General features: G+C 48.9%; 1 pseudogene; it reads right to left on the bottom strand.

Moving 5' to 3' along the window:
- Window positions 1–11,048, bottom strand: part of LOC130024736 (small ubiquitin-related modifier 2-like) — a 51,668-nt pseudogene extending 40,620 nt beyond the window's left edge.
- Between the last annotated feature and the right edge of the window lie 5,518 nt (window positions 11,049–16,566).

The following is a 16,566-nucleotide window of genomic DNA, read 5'->3' as shown; positions in this document are numbered from 1 at the left end:
CTGCCAGATGCATCAATGGTTGCTTGACTGTGAGCATATAATTGACCCAAAGTTAACCAAGCACTTTCCCTGGATTCATTATGCAAGAACAACCCAGAGAGACAGAGCCTTGGGGTAGAGAACACAAAAGGGGTGAAAGCAGGTGCCAGCGTGCCCCTCATGATGCTGCCTGTGTTCATTCAGAGCCCCTTGCCCCTTTCTGCTACAGGAAGCCCGTGGCCCTGACTCGTTCTCTGCCCATCAAAGCTTGAGGACTGCACCCTTCTGAAGAACCAAGAGGATAACACGAACTTCTCAAGGGACCACCAGTGCCTGCACAGCCTTTAGTTTCCAGGATGACTCATGAGCCATGAGTCACAGACACCCATAGAATTGTGTATTTCCAAGGTTCTCAGCCTTGCAGACCTCCACATAAGAGTGTCCTGAGTCTTGCATGATTGCGCCCTATTTTGCTGGGCAGAGATAACTAACCTAAAGATGGGTCCTGACTCAAGGTGAACCAAAGAACTTTTTTTCCCTTGGTGAAAGTCAAGGTCAAACTCCTTCCTGTGGGAAAAGTAACTGCCAGTCCTGTCTGCAGAAGGCCACACTGCAGGTGCAGTGAGCCAGGTGGGAATAAGCGGCCAAGAGGGAGACGGTCAGGAGGCATTTCAAGCCTCTCGTTCCAGCCACACCCATGCTTTCCATAGGGTTTAGTTCTTCGGGATCTGAAGATTGTGGGACAAATACTTTCTTCCTTTCGCTCTCTGCAGTGAGATTCTGACCCGTGTCATCAAAACTGCATCTCGTATGCTCTCGTTGTAAAGCAAGACTAGAGCCGAGAGGTTGGAGAGTCACAAGAGGCCCTTACACCCTCCTTTTGCCAGCTGTGGTCTACGATTTCTCTCCCTGGCCAGCGCAGGTGATGCTGTGTCTTATTTCACTGCACGACCCATCCTGGAGGCGAACCCCCTCATGAATGCAGTCCAGGGAGCACTGAGGCTTACACCTGCTCCCGTCCTCCCAGTGAGGCCCAGCAGCCCAGTTCCTGCTGGGGGTGTGTCCCCCAGAACTTACATCTCACCCAGCAGATTCCCTCTCCACCACCCTCCTGAGTTGATGGAGCACTGTGTTCCAGCGTCCAGAATGGAGAAGGAAAGGAACTGATTTTTTCCCAGTACCCCCAATATGGGGGAGCTTGCACTAGGACCTGGTCTATAATCCCGACAATAACCCCACGGGGTTGGCTATTCCCCTTCTCATTTTCCACGGAAGCCTGACCCTCAGCCCTGTGTCTGCAAATAGCTTGCAGTCTTGGCAGTTGTTCCTCCACACCAGCCCCACCCCTTCCTCTCCACTTTCTAGGCAGATCTTGTTTTCTCCACAAGAAAAAGCACGGATGGAAGTCAGCTACTGCTGGGTCCCAGCTAGAGGACAGGATGCCAGGAGAAGTAGCTATTTTCACACCAAACCTGGTTTCCTGGTGGGCACACAAATTGTTGCCCGCTGAAATAGCAGTTCTGGCACGTACCAGACACTCTCCATGATGCTTGGATGCACATCAGAATAGGAGTGGAGCTTGCAGTGAAACCAACTGCCCATTTTTAAGTTGGGGACAAAATTCACTTTAGAGCTCCAGGTTGTTGGCCTGGAATCACCCACCATACTGAACCCTACAAAAAGCTTCTTTCTTATTTTGGGCCAGTCTATGTTCCTCCCTCCCTCTTCCAGCCTGTGGTACAGGAGCAGAGACCCTCGCTGTATCTGTGCAAACCACCATCAGTGACAGATGGCATTGAGGGAGCCCCTGGCCTGGGACAGGGTCACTGTCCTTAGAGAGCTCACCCCCAAGAAGAAGATATGGAGGGCACAACTCTCCAACCTTGGCTCTTGCCTGTGTCTTTTCTGAAGCCAGGCCAGAGACAAAGGCTCAGCCTCCACGGACAGTTATGAGCAGGGGGTCAGGCAGGCAGTCAGAATCCCTGACCATTTAGAACACAGGATGGGCTGCTGCCTCCAAAGCTTTGTGCTTACTATTTCTATCCTCCTGAACACAGTTCCCAAGCATCCCACCAAACCCACGCTTCCCTTTCCCTGCATTCTTCCCACTGGTGTTGTGAGATGGGTCTCCCTAACCGTCCTTTCTGACTTTATCCCCAGCCAGAACGCTCTCCCAGCTTCTCTGCCTTGTCTTTCTCCACAGCATACAGCACTCTGTTTGTTCTACACTCTGCTTTCTCAGTTCAGAGTTTACCACCTCAACCCCTGTGAGCTGTCAGGGCTGAGATGAGTCTGCTTTGTCCCCTGACAAATCCCAATTCCTAAACAGTCAGGCTGAGTAGCTATCCATTGGATCTCCAATGCCAAACCCTACACTCAACACAGGGATACATCAACTCATTTAATCCTCACAACAAGCCTATGACGTGGGCATCATCTGTCACGGTGGTGATGCATGCTTTATAAATAAAATCAGACTAGGGGCCAGGTCAATAGAACAGTGGGTAGGACATTTGCCTTGCATGCAGCTGACCTGGGTTCTATGCCTGGTACTGAATATGGTCTCCTGAGCGTACTCAGGAGTGATCTCTGACTGCAAGCCAGGAGTAGCCCCTAAGTTCTGCCAGGTGTGGTCTAAAAAGAAAGAAAGGAAAAGGAAGACTACCAAGAGGTTAAGTTACATGGCTAGTAAGGAGGAGCACCTGAAACTCAGGTCCAGGGAGTGGGGCCTTGTATCAGACACCTCACCATTACATGTTCCCACACTCTACAGTGTGGTATGGACTGTAACAACCGGAAAAGTTAATCGTGTTTGAAAGCATTGCTTTATTTCCTTCTTTTAAAAATCCTGTTCTAGAATGTTCAGGAATGTTCTGGAGTCCAGCACACCCAATACAGGTACACACACTCCCCCAGCATACCCCAAGAAAAAGAACTCGTTTGCCTTATTTAGCCTTCAGGACACCAGTTAAATGAGGATTGAACCGAAGGAAAAATTGTAGACAAAAATAGACTTTTATTGGGTATAGGAGCAAACAGAGACTTAGAGAAGAATTCATCAACTAAAACTCTATGTGTTTGTTGGGCTATTTGGCTTTGGCAAAGAGAAGGCTGTGGCGAGGGAGAATGTTCGCTTGCAGAGGGAGGTCTGGGGGAGGAGGGCTGTTTCTGCAGTCACACTTTATGGTCCAGGGATGCTGCCAGGGCAGCATTTCAGGGACCCTGAACACCAGGCAGGAGGCTGGTGCTGTCACTAGCTGTTCTTCTGGGGCCGCAGTAGCTTCCCAGGGGAGGAACAACCTTAGAGTCACAGCCATTGGCACTGCCTTGGTTCCCACCTTGCAGATGAATTCTCCTCCCTCCAGGCCCTCCTGAACATTGTCTTCAAGCCTCTGTCTCTTCTGCACCTGGGTAGAAAAGATTCAGGATGCTCAGACCCCCTGTTCGCTTCCTTCCCTCTGAGTCTGCTCACGGCAGGTATCTGGGTCAGGCACAGCAGCAGCAAAAGGCCCATCGTCTTCAAAAATGTCTTCAGACAAAACTCAGAAGCCACTGATATCTACAGAGTGCCAGGCCTTAGGAACAGTTTCCGGGGCTAGGAGATGAGAAAGCCGTTCCCTTAGTGAAGCAGCCCCTACCCCTCCCTGCAACGAGAAAGAGCTTGCACTTAAGGCTTTCTTTTAGCCTTGCTCTGCAATCACCTGGTGGAGCCATCAGGGCTCAAGCAGAACTGGCACTGATGGGCGAGACTGGCCTATTCCCAGGGGAGATAAGTCAGGAGCAGGCATGTGGGCCGGCGCTGCAGGAATGCAGAGGAGGTGGCCTCTCCCTGCCTGTAAGAAGCAAATCGGTGTTAGATCGGGAGGGTGCTTGGAAGGAGGAGGTGCTTCCAAGGGGCTGCCAAACATTGACCACGTCAGCCTCAACCTTCGATGTCTCACCATTCCCAGAACACAGCGGGCCCCTGCCACTGTCCGTGCCTCCCAGGTCTGCATCTGTCCAGGGTACCCCTAGTTCTGCGCATCGTGGCAAAGATCTTGCCCGATGCTGATTGGCAGCCACCCCTGGGTTCAGGTCTTGCTTGGCTGTGTCAGGGTGGTGTGGATGTCACACAGCTACAGTCAAGTCTCCTTCTAAGTGCATGTCTCCTTGTCAGTAAAGTGGGGGTGGGGAATAGGGGTGCTATGCTGGGTCTTGGCAGCATCACTCTGTTAAGTCGGGAAGATGCAGAGATGAGCACGGCCCTGGCAAGGAGGGGATGCAAATCTGTGAGGCGTTCCCTGTGTTTGTGGAAACTGCACTTTTGAGGGTGAGCATAATGCAGCACATAAAGACAAGAAAATATCTGCCAGCACACCTGATACTTGACGAAAATCGAAACGAAACAAGAACGCTTGGAATTTTGTTTATGGAACTGAGTTTATATTGGGATGGGAGGATGGGAGGGGTCCCAGGGACGTCGTAGAGGGAAATGGGTGTGGTGTTAGAATAATGCATGAATGAAAGAAATATTTAACAGTATTGTAAATCCCAGTACCTCAATAAAAATGTTTTTAAAATGTTTCTTAGTTTATATTTTACATTTTTATATTTAACTGTGATTTACAAAGTTTTTTTAAAATGTAGAAAAATGTGGCTATTTATTCAGCCACTGATTAAGCTGATTGAAGCAGTCATGAATTCTGCATTACCTTTTTTAAATAAAAAAAATAAATTTTCCATAAAGTTGTTCGCAACAATTGTTTACATTCAATATTTCAGCGCCAATCCCACCACCATTACTTTGAATCTTCCCACCACCACCCCAGGCTGCCCCTTAGATATATGCTAACTAAATTATTTTGTCAGGTGAATGAGACCAGTTGTAGTTACTGGAACGACCTCAATGGAGTCACTCTCAATGGAACGACCATCTCCGAATGCAACAGCTATGTGTACCTAGGTCGAGAGGTCAACATGACAAATGACCTGGCACCCGAGCTGCGCAGGAGGAAGAGAGCGGCTTGGAACGCCTTCAAGAACATCGAAGAAATAGCTAAGAGGACGAAGAACCTCCGGCTCCGGGCACATCTCTTTGATTACACTGTTCTTCCTGCATTAACATATGCCTCAGAGACCTGGGCCCTATGCAAACAGGATGAGAACGCTATTCAGGTCTCCCAAAGAAGAATAGAAAGAGCTATGCTTGGAATATCACGTTTCACTCAAATGAGAGAAAGAATCCGGAGTTCTGACATCCGTCGACGATCAAGAATCAGGGACGCTGTCTCATTTGCCAAGGTGTCAAAAATCAGATGGGCTGGTCACGTAATGAGATTTAAAGACAACCGTTGGACTAGAGCTGTTACTGATTGGATTCCACGGGATGTCAAAAGACCGGGTGGCCGCCCACCTACCAGATGGTCAGACTTCTTCGTCAAGATCATAAATGATCGGTTTGAGGCCCTTCATGTTCCCGGAGCGAACAGATGCCATTGGGCTACACTAGCACGCGACAGGGACAAATTGAGACGTTACTGGCACCCGCTCGAGCAAATCGACGACTAACGGGAAGTTAAGTGATTTAGTGATTAAGTGAAATTATTTTGTATTGCTTGCCATGAATAGTATGAGGTGTCATGTGACTACAAAAGTGTCCACATGCTCCTGGAATTCTAAAATTTTTAAATATTCGGGCTCCGGAGGCATATCTGTGGCATGCTGCGCTCTTCCTCAATTCATTTGTGAGTCTCTGAATCATATATGTTAAAGAGCTTAAGTGACGTTCAGAGGCAGTTCTTGAACATGACTGCCAGGAAACCCGAAGGGCTGGGAGATGACAGGAAGTCGCCCATCCCTGACTCCATGAAGCCTGGAGTTTTTAGTCACTGGTGCCACATACCCAGGTTTTTCAGCAGATTCATTCCCATGCCTGGGAGATTGGGACTAGCCTATGAAGATCAGTTGTGACCATGGCAGCAACTGGATTCTGGAGGTTTGCAGCTGCCAGGTTCATATGGGGCAGGTGGAGGGACACACCTCCCCCCCTCCAAGGTGCCCTGGTGAAATCAGCCTGGCGCGGGGTGGGGAGACATCTCTGTGGCTGTGTGATGCTATCCTCTAAGATTCATTTGTGAGTCTGAATCATGGCCATTAATGCACTTAAGTGGCCTGCTTTTTATCTCTTTTGAGATTTGTTTATGGGTCTCTGAAGCAAGGCCAAGAAATGAACTTAAATAGCAGAGCTGGAGGTGGTTTGTGGGCGTGACTCCCACATCCCTAACTTTTAGCTGTTTAACTTCTTGGTAAGCTTGGCCCCAAGATGTTGGGGTTCAGCCAGAGGCACAGCAGCAATTTGGAGCATCAGGAAGTCTGAAGTCACCATCAGGCTGCTGATGCACTCGCTCCGCAGGTACAGGTTGGCCTTCTGGATGGCACCATATCCCCACAAAGTTATTGATAGTTGAGTTTTAGGTTCAAATAAACACCAGTCCCATCACCAGTGTCAACTTCCCTCCAACAGTGTCCCCATATTTCATCCCCACCTTCAACGCCTGCCCCATCTCCTGCCTGCCACCTTGTCGGGCACATTATAGAGTTCCTCTGGCTTCAGCTTAGATCTCACGTTGTCAGTGTTGTTGGGCCTGTGCGTTGCATATATGGCCGTCCCACTCACCCAGACGCCAGTGTTACTGAAGCCCCAACTCCTGTTTACCCCTTACTTCCCATTCTCTTCTTCTTTCCCCCTTTGATTTCTTTTCTTCTCTGTCCTTCTCCTTTATAAACACTGGGGGTCAAGGATGACCTAGTCACCCCCTCTTTATTAGAATATATGTTCTCATCCAATATTCTATAAACCAAGGATAAGGGATATCATCCTGTGTTCTCACTTATCTGTTTGTTTTTTTAAGAATTCTTAGATGTGGGTGGGTGGGGGAGGCAATACTCAAGGTTTATCCTGGCTCTGTGCTCAGGGGTTACTTTTAACAGTCCCTGTGGGACCAAACTAGGGTCAGCTACACGGAAAGCAAGTGTCTGAACCACCCTGTACTGTTGCTCTGTACCCTCTACTCACCAGATCTTAAATCTGAGAACAAAATTTACCAGATTAGACAGTTGTGGGGATGAGGGGGAGAGTTAGGTGAAAGAGTCACTTTGGTGATGAAGAGAAACTAGAATTTTGGTGGCACTCAGATCATCAGATGTAACTGTCACCATCACTGTCCTCCCGTTGTTCATCGATCAGATATAACAATACAAAAAATGTAATTTTAATCATTTTTAAATCTAATGTCATGGGTACCTTGCCAGGCTTTGCTATGCGGGCAGAATACTCTCAGTAGATTGCCAGGCTCTCCGAGAGGGGCAGAGGAATCGAACCTGCATCAACCACGTACAAGGCAAAGGCCCTACCGGCTATGCTATTGCTCCAGCCCTGGTAGGGCATTTGCCTTGCACACAGCCAGCCCAGCCAAGCTGGGTTTGATTCCTCCGTCCCTCTCAGAGAGCCCGGCAAGTTACAGAGAGTATATCGCCCACACGCACAGTAACAACAAGTCTCAAAATGGGATGTTACTGGACCCGCTCGAGCAGATCGATGAACAAAGGAGGATAGTGTTTGTTTGCTTGTTTAAATCAAATGATATTTTACAAATTATTATGATCATCTATAACAATATAGGTGTTAGTTTTCTTTGTTTTGTTTGGGGGTCACATCCAGCAGTGTTCAGGGCTTATTCCTGAATCTGCATTCAGGAATAACTCCCAGTGGTCTAGGGGACCATATGGGGTACCAGGGATTGGAAACTCATCAGTATATGCAAGGCAAACACCCTACGTGTTGTACTATCGCTCCGATTCTAGATGATGGTTTTTAACGATGTATTCATATACCTACATGCTACAGACTAATATTATTTCACTAAAGGTAAAAGTAAAGGCCCTCCCGTTGATCATCGATTTGCTCGAGCGGGCCCAGTAACGTCTCCATTGGAGACTTTGTTGTTACTGTGTCTGGCATATCGAATACTCTCGGTAGCTTGCCGGGCTCTCCGAGAGGGGCGGAGGAATCGAACTCGGGTCGGCCATGTTGGCCGCTTGTAAGGCAAACGCCCTACCCGCTGTGCTATCGCTCCAGCCCATTTCACTAAAAATTTAAAATAAAAGTAGTAAATTTCTTTTAAAAGGAGTGTGTCTAACTTAGAGGATTGCATAGGAAGACATAAGAATAGGTTATGACTTGCTTATCATACACGGAATGTGTTAACACAAAAGTACAGTAGAAATGACATCTACACCTGTATGTTCATTGTAGCACTGTTCACAATAGACAGAATCTTGAAACAACCCAAGTGCCCAAGAACAGACGACTGGTTAAAGAAACTTTGATACATCTACACAATGGAATACTATGCAGCTGTTAGGAAAGATGAAGTCATGAAGTTTGCTTAAAAGTGGATGGTCATGGAGAGTATCATGTTAAGTGAAATGAGTCAGAAAGAGAGGGACAGATATAGAATGACTGCACTCATTTGTGGAATATAAAGCTCCCCGTGACGTATTCGATATGCCAAACACAGTAACAACAAAGTCTCCAATGGAGACGTTACTGGGCCCGCTCGAGCAAATCGATGAACAACGGGAGGGCCTTTACCTTTACCTTTTAAAATAACATAACATGAGACTGACACCCAAGGACAATAGAGACAAGGGCTAGGAATATTGCTCCATGGTTGGAAGTCTGTCTCACGAGCTGAGGAAGAAGGCAGCTGGAATCAAGAAGGAATAACTTAAGTCAGTGATGGTTGGAGGGATCATTTGGGATGGGAGATGTGTGCTGAAAGTAGATAAGGACCAAACATGATAGCCTCTCAGTATCTGTATTGCAAACCGTAATTCCCCAAAGTAGAGAGAGAGTATGGGGGAAATGTCTGCCATAAAGGCAGGGGGAGGGCTGGGCTGGGGGGGTATACTGGGGACATTGGTGGTGGAAAATGTGCACTGGTGGAGGGATGGGTGTTCGAACATTGTATGAGTGAAACTCAAACATGAAAGCTTTGTAACTATCTCATGGTGGTTCAATAATTTTTTTAAAAAAAGAAGGTGTTAATGCTGAGTACAGGGCTTTCTGGTTACAGTAGGTATATAGAATAGTGCTTTGCAAACTGCAAAAAGCAATGCAAGTTTATTATTGCCTTTCTTTTATTACCGTAAACCCCATGACACTGGGGAGTTTCGTCCACACTTATATTGCCTTGAACCATGTGTGGCACATCTTAGGCATTCTAATATTTATGGCCTTATTCCAACCCAGAAGGACACAGGAGAGAACTCAGCAGGTGGAAGTGAGTTCCCTTCCCCAATCATAACAGGAAGTTGAAGGTCGCTGCCCCAGGGGACACAGTCTCTTCTCCAGCAGACCTTCCCCTTGGGGGTGAGGGGGTCAACCTGGCTGCCTTGCCAGAGCTGTCTTGCCTTCAGACCTATCACCCAACCTGACCCCAACCCCCTCGAGCCTGACTGCAGGCGGGTGTCCCACACTTAGCCCTCCTCCAGTCAAGCCCGTCTGGTCACCACTTCCAGGCAGGGACTATTTTGGATCTGAGGGTGTCTGCAACATGAAAGCACCAGTCTTAGAAGTTGTGGCTGAGACAAGGACAGAGAGTGCCTGGCTCTCTCCCACATCTGAGCTGCAGTCTGAACTAGTGGGAGGAGAAGGGAGCCTTCAGAATAGCTGCCGGCGCCACCACAATTCCAGGATGGTGTGAGACGCACAACCAAGAAGGGCCAAACAGGCAGCTCTCACAGGACTCGGCACAGCAAAATCCTTTGGGGGGGAAAAAAGGACCATGGTAATACAAACCCAGGCTTGTTTTGTTGGGGGCAATATCTTCAGGGACTCTGAGCAAGGGGAGTAAGGGTGAAGTTAAAGCACTTCCAGTGTGGTCAGAGCTGACCTTGCTTCACCCTGTAGAGCCGGGGTATTTCTGGGAGGTTTCAACCCACTAGCAAGCAGCCAAGGGCACCCTGAAGATGTGATTCTATCACGCCCTCATCACAAGTCTGAGCAAAAGGCACAATCTTTTCAGGTCTACAGATGAATGAGCTGAGGCTTACAGGCAGAAAGAAAAAGGAGGAAGGAGGGAGGGAGGGAGAGTGGGAGGGAGGAAGAGAGAAAGGAAGTAAGGAAAGGAGGAAGTAAGGGAGGGAGGGGAAGGGAGGGAGGGAGGGAGGGAGGGAGGAAGGAAGGAAGGAAGGAAGGAAGGAAGGAAGGAAGGAAGGAAGGAGAGAAGGGAGAGAGGGAGGGAGGAAGGAAGGGAGGAAGGAGAGAAGGAGGGAGAGAGGGAGGGAGGAAGGAAGGGAGGAAGGAGAGAAGGAGGGAGAGAGGGAGGGAGGAAGGAAGGGAGGAAGGAAAGAACAGAGGAAGGGAGGGAGGGAGGGAGGAAGGAGAGAAGGAGGGAGAGAGGGAGGGAGGAAGGAAGGGAGGAAGGAAAGAACAGAGGAAGGGAGGGAGGGAGGGAGGAAGGAGAGAAGGAGGGAAGGAAGGAAGGAGAGAAGGAGGGAGAGGGAGGGAGGAAGGAAGGGAGGAAGGAAGGAAAGAACAGAGGAAGGGAGGGAGGGAGGGAGGGAGGGAGGGAGGGAGGGAGGGAGGGAGGGAGGGGGAGTGATACCTCAATTATGAAGCATCAGAACAAAAAATTACCAGCTGGTCTGTGAGATTCCCAAGTCCATTTGAACTGGCACTGTTCTGTGCAGGGGTCTGACACTGTTCTTGTAGTTAAGAGGACAGATTCCAGTCCCTGGTGGGTGATAACTGTCTCCTGGACCAGTGCTCTAATGGAGGCAGATGGGAGTTGGAGAATCCAGAATTCTTACAGCATCCTTCTAGTCCAAACCCACCTTCTTCTCTGGCATCTCTGAAGGTGGGAGGGGCAGAAAAAGGGTCCCGAGGGAGAGCAGAGGGAGCCAGGAGCCACCTGCTACTTGCCCCTGGAGTCCTTTCTTTTCATGCTCAGAATTACCTCTTCCAAACGGATCCACATCCCCACCTCTCCCAGGATCTGAGATTCTTCGACAGTTGGAGACTTCATGCTACTTTTCAAAAATAACCATGGTACCCGAGTTGGATTCCTCTGCCCCTCTCGGAGACCCCGGCAAGCTACCGAGAGTATTCGATATGCCAAACACAGTAACAACAAAGTCTCCAATGGAGACGTTACTGGGCCCGCTCAAGCAAATCGACGATCAACGGGAGGGCCTTTACCTTTACCTTTATCCTAAGGAGCAGAGCAAAAAACAAGAGAGGGCGATCAGGTGAAAGAGAGAACTCAGACTTAACCCCTCTTCTATCATGTTGCCCCAAACCCTCTTCCCAGCAATTCGAACATACTCTGCTGGTGGTCTAAGGCAGAGGAGAGGGACCCTCCTTAGGAATCTAAGAGTGGTGGGGGGACCCTGTCAAGAGTGTGGTGAAGGAGTCTGCCACAAGAGGGCAGTGTGGAGGAAATCCCATCTGCCACCTCACCCACAGATGGCACTTAATTCTTTTCCTTCAAAAGTCCCAGGAACAACAAATTAGCCCTAGAACCGATATATTCCAGGAAATCCACAACCTTTGCATAAAGAGTCTTTTAATTTGTTGCTCTCATTTTTTTAATAAGTAAAAGTACATTCGCTCTCAACGGAATGACCATCTCCGAATGCAACAGCTATGTGTACCTAGGTCGAGAAGTCAACATGACAAATGACATGACAAATGACCTGGCACCCGAGCTGCACAGGAGGAAGAGAGCGGCTTGGAACGCCTTCAAGAACGTCGAAGAAATAGCTAAGAGGACGAAGAACCTCCGGCTCCGGGCACATCTCTTTGATTCCACTGTTCTTCCTGCATTAACATATGCCTCAGAGACCTGGGCCCTACGCAAACAAGATGAGAACGCCATTCAGGTCTCCCAAAGAGGAATTGAAAGAGCTATGCTTGTAATATCGTGTTTCACTCAAATGAGAGAAAGAATCTGGAGTTCTGGCCTCCGTCGACAATCAAGAATCAGGGACACTGTCTCGTTTGCCAAGGTGTCAAAAATCAGATGGGCTGGTCACGTAATGAGATTTAGAGACGACCGCTGGACTAGAGCGCTGGATTCTATGGGATGTCAAAAGACCACGTGGCTGCCCACCTACCAGATGGTCAGACTTCTTCATCAAGATCATGAATGATCGGTTTGAGGCTCTTCATGTTCCTAGAGCGAACAGATGCCATTGGGCTACACTAGCACGCGACAGGGACAAATGGAGATGTTACTGGTGCCCGCTCGAGCAAATCAACGATTAACGGGAAGTCAAGTGATCAAGTGATCAAAAGTACAAGCATATTCTTCCAAAGAGACCTTCTAACTGAGGACTTTATTTCAAGGCTGCTCTTGGCACCGGGCAGGAAGTCACAGCCCTTTCCTGGGCGAAAAAAGACAAATAATGAACAGAGGCAGATGCAATATGGAAATAATGTGTTTGTTCTGCATCAAAGCCAGCCCGTGTGGGATCGCCACCCCAAGGTTTTGTTTTATGTCATCAGTACACGGCATCCAGCAAAGCAACTGAGCCATAGCTGTCATTTTATGAGGCAATTGACTCAGCTAAGCCACCTCCATCGCATCACAGTAAGGAGACTTTGAACTCCATGGTGTGTTTTGATGATCTTTAATCTGTACATTGAACATTTACTTATGTTTCGGGGTTTGATGACTGACCAGTTGATAGCTCTTTTTATATAACTGTTCACATTTTGGCAACTTGAGAAAAAACAATTTAAGTCAATACAGACAGAAGAAGGAGTGAGAGCGGGACGGCAGGAATAGGGAGACTGAGCAGGAAGAATAGGGATGCAGCCTCTGAAGGGTGAAGATCAGGGATGCAGGGAAGGCTTGGACTTGGCAGGAGAAGACCTAGCCTCCATTTTCACTGGCCATGGCACTGCTTTGGGCCATGCTTCCTTGGCGTGTTGGCTTCAGCTTCTAAAGTTTGGGGTACTTGATGAGTTTTAGCTCGTCCACCATCCCGTTTCTCCCTTTCTCATGATGGACAACTAGGGGCTGATGTTGGACAAGAGGGTGTTCCAGTGACCTTAGCCTTTAAGGGCCCCAGCTATGGGCATGACCGAGGTTGGACCCCAGTGCCAACCTCGGAATCATCCAAGGAATCCCTAGGTCACTCTATTATCTGCATTTGTCAGTCAGGAGTCATAGAGGACAGTCCATGGCAGGCTAGTGCAGGAACCAGGACAACCCAGTCTGCGTTTGCTTTGACAGCTCTTCTCTTTCAGCATGCTCAGTGTCCTGAGATCTGGTACCAGACTACAGGCTTGGGGTTAGAAGTAGGAAACCCTGCTTGTATTCAGGCTTGGAAGAGACCAGAACCATAAGGCGGTATAGATTCCCGAAACCCTTGAGGCCTTGGCTCTCTGGAAGAAGGTTTCCTCTCCTGGGAAGATGGACTGGTTCCCCTTCTTCTGGTTTGGATTAATCATTGACTGCGGTCACAACCAAAATGTTAAAGTAAATTTTTATAGCTTCCAGAGATATTGAGCATGTTTTGTCTTATTTGGTCATCGGAATAAAGAACTCTTGGAGACAAAACCCAAGATACAGAGGTGAAGACTGTGTCTGAAGGAGCAGCGGGCTCGCACTGGGGTTTAGGTGCTTGCTTGCTTTGCATTCAGCTCACTCAGATTCCTTCCTGGGCACTGTGTGTGGTCCCCAAGCACTACCAGAAATGATCCCTGAGCACAGAGCCAGGCGTAAGCCTTACACAGAAGGTATAGCCCACCCCACCTCCAAATAAGAATGTGTCTGAAAAAACAGTGATAAAGTGAGCACTGGAGACCCCAGATGGGACGTATGGTTCCAGAGCCCTGTTCCTTTCACTCACTGGAAATTTGACTGTGGGGCTTTGCCTTTGGGACTTAAAACTCTGGGTATAGATATTCATTTTCCAATGTCACTCTCAAATTCCAAAATACTTCTCGGTGCCACCTAGAACAATTACGTGGAAATGCTTGTGGATATGGTCCCCACATAAAAGACCAAAGTTGGAGTGAGTTGGCCATAAAACTTTCCTGTTTCTCTTGCTCGTCACTAATGAAGTTCCTTGAATAGAGGACTTTCACTCAACGACATGTGCCAGGTTCTTTTCTGACTGGGAAGAACTGGGGGAGGGGGCACACATGTTGGTAGTAGATGGGGGAAAAGAAAGAGATTGATACTCAGATGCAGAACTTTTTTCATTGCCGTGAGTATGTGGGAAATACACAAAACCCGAGGAAGCAGATGACACTGACCGTTCTCAAGCCTCTTTTCTGTTTTCAAAGCAAAGAACCCCCTGTTGGAAGTGAAATCTTGAGGGCTGGAGCCATCAGACAGAGAATAGGGAATTTGCCTTGCATGTGACTGACCAGATTTTGATCCCTGGCAACCCATACACTCCCTTGAGCATCACCAGAAGTGATCCTTGAGCACAGAGTTGAGTACCACCTGAGTACCACTGGGTGTGACCCAAAAAGAAATACTATGTGGAAGCTCAATCTTCAACAAAGGTAAGCCGAGGGGTTCCTCTTAAGGAGGAAGGATGGGGTGAGGGGTGGTGTCACACTCACAGTCCCACAGGCTCCTTCCTGGTTTCTCTGGGCACCATTTGGGCATAGCTTGAAAATCACCTGACCAAATACTGTGCAGCCGGCTTCAGGAGGCCAAGGTGAGCATCCCTGAGTCCCTGCTCTCAGTGACTTCTCAGATCACAGCCACAGGGGATGATGCAGGCCAGAGGATATGGTGCCCAGGTGTTGCTGGAGCTGGGATAGCGTCCCCCTCTGGTCTGCATGGGGGGCTAAGGCAGGAAGCCATTGTCTGAAGAGATTGCACTGGAGTGACTTATAGAACACCAGAACACAAGGTAGAAATAGGTAGAACTTTCAAACACCTGTTTGGGCCTTGCGAGATAATACAATGGGTAGGGCATTTGCCTTGAACACAGTCTATTCGAGTTCAATTCCTAACAGCTCATATGGACCCCCAGGACCACCAGGAGTAATTTTGAACACAGAGCTAGGCGTTAGCCCTGAGCACTGCCCAGTATGGCCCCCAAAATAAACAAAACCCCGACAAAACAAATAAGCAGCTATTATGTTTAAAATCAAGGATCAGAGAGAGTCTACGGGAGTTAAGGCACTTGCCTTGCCTGCAGCAGATGGGTTATACCCCAGCTGGTTCCTTGGCTCCACACAGTTCCCTGAGCATTTCTGGGAAATGCCCTGTTGGCCCTGGAGCTGTGCTGGGATGGCCGAATCATCCCCGGAAACACAGAACCCTGACATTGAACCACTTCCCCCATGGGTGAAGAATTTCTGGATGGGTCCCAGAGGCTTCCTGGGCACTACTTAGGAGCTCTGTCTCCAAAAACTAAATTCAAAGGAATAGAAAATCACCACAGGTAACCATCAATATGGTTTGTATCCTTGAGGGGCAGCCAGGCACCACAGGAAGAAGGCAGGTCTCTTACAGCGGGGGGTGCTGGCTCTCCGGCTGGGTCACAGTGCCATAAGTAAGCACATTTCCCAAGAAACCTAGCACCTCTGTGGGTACCAGAGACTCAGAGATGCTCCAGCATGGCCCTGGGGAAACCCACAAACGTGGTCAGTCTAGGAAAGGGGCAGCCGCATAAGCCAGAGCCACAAGGACCAGAGTGAACTGCCCCTCCGCCCCAACTCACTCCTGCCACCCCTGCTGCCCATTCACCCCGACTGCCCGCCCACCCTGCTGGCTGCCGAATCAGCTCATCCCAGATTTCAGGCCTCTCTCTCCTCCCCTCCCTCTCCTTCCTCTCTGTCTATCTTCTACAGCCTCTCTCTCCTCTCTCTCTTCTCTCTCTGTCTCTCTCTGTTGCTCTATCTCCACCCCCGCCCCCATCTCTGCCTTCCTCCTTCTCCCAAACCCAGAATATTTCATGGTACAGTGGCCACAGTATTTTGAGGGTTTTGTGTTTGTCCGTTTATTGCAGTGCCAGCGTTTACACATGCAAAACAAGTGCTTGGCTGTCAAATTACAGTCCCCCCAACCTTCCACGGTGCGCGCGCGCACACACACACACACACACACACACACACACACACACGTGAATATACACGCTGTCTGTCTGTCTCTCTCTCTCTTTTTCTCTCCTCAGTATTTTGTTAAAGAAAAAAAGGTATAAAACACAACGAAATGACTTGATACTTGTAAAACGAGCTAATTGCAGTGGGGGAGGGAGGAGGGTAACTTCTCTCCTGCCTGAGCTCAGTGAACAGTAAGAATCAGATGATGGAGCAGCTAATTAAGGACCAAGGAGCAGCAACTTTATGAAAAGAGCTTGTTTAGTGGACCAGGGAGGAAGAGCTAGGCGTGGGGGAGGGGACGCAGCAGTCAGGGAGGCGAGTGCATTAGGAAGAAGATAACTGCTTCTGTCCGATGCCAGCCTGCCAACCAGTAACGCAGTGCAGGTTCAGGCAATGCCATGAAGAGACACCAAGGCTGCATGCTGGGGTCCCTCCCTGGGGGACAGCCTGCACTCAGTCTTCTCCAC

The sequence above is a fragment of the Sorex fumeus genome, unplaced genomic scaffold (genome assembly GCF_029834395.1).
Source record: "Sorex fumeus unplaced genomic scaffold, SorFum_2.1 ptg000001l, whole genome shotgun sequence".
In the NCBI taxonomy this organism is placed as follows: Eukaryota; Metazoa; Chordata; class Mammalia; order Eulipotyphla; family Soricidae; genus Sorex; species Sorex fumeus.
The sequence above is the reverse complement of the archived record's forward strand: the minus strand, read 5'-3'. Positions and strand labels throughout refer to the sequence as shown.